Below are 6021 nucleotides of genomic sequence, written 5' to 3'. Positions count from 1 at the left end.
GGTTGCTGTGAGCTAGGCTGACGCCATGGCACTCACTCTAGCCTGGGCAACAGAGTGAGACCCTGTCTCAAAAAAAAAAGAAAGAAATGTAAGTCTTCTCAATATTAAAACATCTAGGGTTTCTTTTTTAACAACTATGTAACATTTTTTCTCCTCTTTTTTTTTTGTATTTACAACTATGAACTTTGGTTGCCCTTAAAATCTTTTGTCACCTTAGTATCATTTCACAGTGACCTATAATCCTATTTGTTTTAAACCTTTTGACATTTTTGACAATTTTCCAAAATCAAATTCTAAATTAAGTCTTTTTGACTTTGAACTAACTTTGAGACTTTCAAGAAGACCCCTGAAAAGTCTCAAAGGATTTGTTTCTCACTTTGTAAAAGAGTAAAAAAGCCAAAATAATTGGCTTGATATGTTAAATTATAATATATGGGAAGTATTATCAAATAAGTGATACTAAACCTTCTTTAAGTTATGTTTGGATAGATGTTATTAATGCGTGCTCCCAAAATTGTGTGAAATTCCTAGAAATCTGATATGTCTTGTATAATGTTACCCGTCATAATTATGTTAAAATTTTGTATGCCACAGAAATAACCAAATTTCCATGTCAATTGTGTAATTATTATAATGCACTCTCATCAGATCTTTAAGCATGGCCATTTTAAGTGTTTATCATTCATAAACAGTTCATGAAAAAAGACTGATAAGTACTCTGGCGTACAGAGTTTTGGCAACTTTATGATCATACCATTGGATTGTGTAAGAATTTCCAGAATGCTAATGAAGACAACGAAGGGCTCATGAAACTGTTAACCAAGGTCATGCAGAAAAAGAATTAATTACATAGGGCTGAATGCACTGATGAGGATAATTTTTATGATGTTTTGTTTGAAACATTTCTGGCTCTTTAATATTTTGTTTTCTAGATTCAAGGAAACTTACTTTTCCTTTTCTTTTAAGATATCTATAGCTTATAGTAATTTGATAAACAAAGATGAAATAAATACCTTTTCTCCCTACCTGATCCTTCCAGAATTCAAAAACTATTCATGAGTAGTCTCACTTTTATGGCAATATAGTTATGTACATAAGTTCAATAAGAATTTGTTCTCTTTCCAACAGTGTACAACTGAGGAAATGTTATATTACCGCAGCTTTGAATGGAATGTCCTATTTTCAGATATGACCAGACAACTTTAGAAAGTAAGGTTGACTTTATGAAACCAAAAATGTTGGGAAAAAATGGCCAGGTACTTTGAAAACATGGGTCACATGGTTGCCTTGCAGGTACGAAAGGAATGTCACTTCCTGTCAAGCCCAGGAACCTCAGGATATTTTGGGGACCTTGAAAAGAAAGGAATTCACCCAAACTTATAGGTATTGCAGGCAAAATATGATCGTGAGGCTTTGGCTTGGTTTCCCAGCCAGGAGAGGCTTTTAAAGTCCTATCTGAGATTCCTTATCAAAAGTCTCAGCAGGGGCCGGGCGCGGTGGCTCAGGCCTGTAATCCTAGCACTCTGGGAGGCCGAGGTGGGCGGATCGTTTGAGCTCAGGAGTTCGAGACCAGCCTGAGCAAGAGCGAGACCCCATCTCTACTAAAAATAGAAAGAAATTATATGGACAGCTAAAAATATATATATAAAAAAAATTAGCCGGGCATGGTGGTGCATGCCTGTAGTCCCAGCTACTAGGGAGGCTGAGACAGGAGGATCGCTTGAGCTCAGGAGTTTGAGGTTGCTGTGAGCTAGGCTGATGCCACGGCACTCACTCTAGCCTGGGCAACAGAGTGAGACTCTGTCTCAAAAAAAAAAAAAAAAAAAAGTCTCAGCAAAATAAACTTAGAGCCTATGTGGTCAATCACGATTGTTGCTGTACTTATGTAAATGATCAGACCAAGTGTAATGAGACTAAACTTATTTTACAAACAAGTTAGTCTTACTCTGACATCTTTGATAGAAATGGAGGTGACTACAAAGAGAAAAAGTATGTTTTAGAAGAAAATTATGATGCACCCATTATCAGATCCTAGCCTATTATCAGATCAGATACCTATTCATTGTTTTTGAGGTTTTGATATTTCCCTACAAATTAGCTTGGATCCTGAATTCTAGTTTCCTCCAACATCTGACTACAACTTTCTAACCTAATATCTCCAATCTGTCTCTCACCCTTCTGGCTTAGAACCACTGAAAATTAAAACTGTCCTTTTCCGGCCGGGCACAGTGGCTCACGCCTGTCATCCTAGCACTCTGGGAGGCCAAGGCAGGAGGATGGCTCGAGGTCAGGAGTTCGAGACCAGCCTGCGCAAGAGCGAGACCCCATCTCTACTAGAAATAGAAAGAAATTAGGCGGACAACTAAAAATACATACAAAAAATTAGCCAGGCATGGTGGCACATGCCTATAGTCCCAGCTACTTGGGAGGCTGAGGCAGGAGGATCATTTGAACCCAGGTGTTTGAGGTTGCTGGTGCTCTAGCCTGGGCAACAGAGTGAGACTCTGTATCAAAAACAAAAAAACTGTCTTTTTCCTAAAGTCCTGCAAGCTGAAGCTGGACAACTTGATATTAACTTCAGAGAAATCACAACAGTTCATGTACAGAGAACCTTCAGAACATACAAACTGCAAACCAGGGAAGTCTGGCAGATTGCTATAGCCCATCCCCGCTCCATCCGAAGATGTTTCCAGCCCAGTACCTAGAAATCTTCTTGACTCTTGCCTCTGGACTCAGAAACTGAGTTTATAGTTTGTTCCAACTATTAGTCTTTGGTTTTTTTTTTATTTAAATAGAAACAAAACACACCTCATTAAGGGCTGACAGCTCACACCATGCCCAGATGATTCAGCTGGCTCTTGCTGAACAAAAGGTGACCCAACAACTAAGGGGACTGACACAGAGTCTTTGCTTGGCCAAACGTTATTCAGCCTCCTGAACCTTCTCCTAGGTAGGCCCTTCTATACACTTTTTTGTAAAATCCAGTTTTACCAAAGAACTCTGCTAAGTCAGTTTAGCAAGAACCCCACCCTCGGCCTCTGGTCTCCTCGATATCTGACCAGGCTCCTCACTCCCTGCCGTCCCCCGGCTGGTGTCTGGTCGCCCCGGCCTGGCTGCAGCAGGAATCTGTTAGGTGAGTTGAGCGAGTCGCCCAACCCTGATGTTTCCTCTTAGTCACTTTCCATCCGAGACCCCACCCTGCTCCTTGGCTATAAACCTCCACTTGCCTGAGCTGTGCCCTGTTGCAGTGGTCCCTGTACCTATGGCACTGGTCCTGGGTAGAGTCTTCCTTGTCATGCTTTAACAAGTGTCATTGAGTAACTTTTTCTTTAACAGTATCAGTGCTAACTTCCTGATTGTAATCATTTTGCTGTGGTCAGGTACAGTGTTAACATTTTGGGAAGCCAGTCAGCCTGCGGCTCACGCCTGTAGTCCCAGCTACTCAGGGAGCTCAGGCAGGAAGATGCCTTGAGCTCGGGAGTTTGAGGTTACAGGGAGCTATGATTGCGCCACTCCACTCCAGCCTGGGTGACAGAACGAGACCTCGTCTCTTATCAAAAAAAAAAAAAAAAAAAAAAAATTGGGAGAAACTGGGTGGAAGATATTGGAATTCTTTGCTCTTTTTTTTTTTAATCTTTTAGCAAATTGATATCATTTCAAAATGAAAAAGGTTAATAAAGTGAGGAGAGGTGTTGCAGGTGATGAAGCTAGAGGCCTGTGCAGGCCCCCTCCGCTCCCTTCGCCCCTGCTCAGCACCGGGCGGTCACAGTGGGCACCGCCGTGCTGGAGGGTCCGGGTCCTGGTCTCGGCGGGGCGCCGGCCTCCCCGTGGCCGGGCGAGGCAGAGCCCACAGGAACTCCGCACGCAGCCATCCAGCCGCGGGGACCTCCCACACGTGCTTGGCTGGTGAGCTGGGGGCTCCCTCGGCCCCAGTCAGACCTGAGCTCTCAGACCTGCCCACACAACCTGGGACAGGCCGCGAGACGGACAGAGGCCCGCACTGTGGGACCTCGGCTGGCTCTGGCCTCAGTCACACAGACTGGCGGCTGGAGGCTGCAGCGGAGTGGCGCAGGCCCTTTCCTCTCAGGCCCTTGCTTCCACCTCAGCCCGGCTCACCCATGGGCCAGCCCTCCGCTGAAGGGCCCGGACGATGCCATCTGCTGGCAGATGGCACCAAGAGACGTGGGCTGGGGAGTCCGTGGGCAGGCCCCAGGCCACGCTTGCTCGGGGACCGGCCTCCACGTGGGTCTGCCCCACACCTCTGGCCTCCACAGCTCAACGTGGCCACCTCAGGCCAGAGGGCGGAGGCAGCTTATGTGGGAAGGGGCATCTGAGAATGGGGAGAGAGGGGAACTCATGTTGGGGACTCAGGGGTCAGACCATCTGGTGACAAGCACAGAGGACTGGCTAGATCATGCTGGGGCCCCAGGCCTTCCTGGGCAGCGTGTCCAAAGCTCTTCCAGAAGGCCCTGGATTCCCAAGGCCCCTAAACCCTCCTATCTACCCGCACAGGCCTTGCCTTAAGGGACTGGCTTAACCTGGGCTTGGGAAGCACCGGCACCGTTAGCCTTGGTCCCAGCGTTTCCCTGGCCAGGCCTCAGCACAGGGGCAGGCAAGAGAGGAAGGCCCCTGCCTCCCATTCTGACGGGGAGACATGCAAGAAACGATCCAAACGCACCACACGTCCGACGGTGCTAACCGCCGTAGGGAAAAACAAAGCAGGCATGCACAGGGAAGGCTGCGGTACTTCTTTTTCTTTTTAAGACAGGGTCTCGCTCTGTCACCCGGGCTAGAGTGCAGTGGCGTCATCATAGCTCACAGCAACCTCAAACTCCTGAGCTACAGCGACCCTCCCGCCTCAGCCTCCTGAGTAGCTGGGACTATAGGCACTGCCACCACACCTGGCATATTGTTAGAATTTTTTTTGTAGAAAAAGGGTCTCACTTTGTTTCCCAGGCTGGTCTCAAGCTCCTGACCTCAACTGATCCTCCCACTTCAGCCTCCCAAAGTGCTGGGATTACAGGCGTGAGCCACCTTGCCCAGCCTGCAACTTTAAATGGGATGCCTCCCTGAGATTTTAACAAAGACCTGCAGGAGGTGAGGGAGGGCGCATTTGGGCATCTGCAGGAGTCTATCAGTGCAGGGGACGGTGAGTGCCAAGGCCTTGGGGCAGGAGCTGAGCACAGCACCAGGCTGGGAGCAGGGTGAAGGTAGGAGCCGTGCCGGGTACTGGCTGCAGTGACACCAGCATGGGAACACGGGGTCCCTTGTCCTGTTCTGGCCCGGGGCTCTGCCGTTCCACCTGGCTGGGAACCAAGGGGTCATTATGGTGTCGCCCCAAGCCTGTAAGGTAAACATCGCAACTGCATCCATCTGTTCGGGCTGCCGTCACAAAGCACCAAAACAGAGCAGCTCAGACAGACACGCACCGTCCCAGTTCTGGAGGCTGGACATCGGAGCTCAGGGGCGGCAGGGCCCTGACCCTCCGAAGGCTCAGGAGAGGCCCAGGCCTCCCTCTGGCTTCTGGTGCTGCCTCGGCTGTGGCAGCAGAACTCGTCTCCACACATGGCCTCACTGTGCGTGTCTGTCCCTGTGTCCAAATCTTCCTCTCTTTATACGAACACCTGTCATCTGGGATTAGAGTCCACCACGTGACCACATTCTATCTTGGTCCCCTCTGGAAAGCCCATGTCTCCAACTAGAGGTCCCAGGGGCAGGACACCGACGTGTTGCTGGAGGACACACCTCGACACACAGCAACCGGACCTGCACCTCAGGCTGCCCTTCCTCAGGCCCAGGCTGCTGGGGAGCCCTGGGCAGGCTGCCGCAGAGGGACCCGTGACAGGGCTTGGAGAGCTCTCCCTGGGCAGGTAGTCTCTGGGACAGAGGGGACACTGAGGGAGGTGCTTCCTGAGGGTGGGGTGCCCGGCCGGGGATGCTAGCAGCAGGGGCAGCGCCCCGACTGGGAGCCTGTCGTCCTAACTCAGCCAGACACACGTGGGACTTGGGTCCTCAGTTTCC

The sequence above is a fragment of the Eulemur rufifrons genome, chromosome 21 (assembly GCF_041146395.1).
Source record: "Eulemur rufifrons isolate Redbay chromosome 21, OSU_ERuf_1, whole genome shotgun sequence".
Taxonomy (NCBI): domain Eukaryota; kingdom Metazoa; phylum Chordata; class Mammalia; order Primates; family Lemuridae; genus Eulemur; species Eulemur rufifrons.
Note: the sequence above shows the minus strand (reverse complement) of the source record.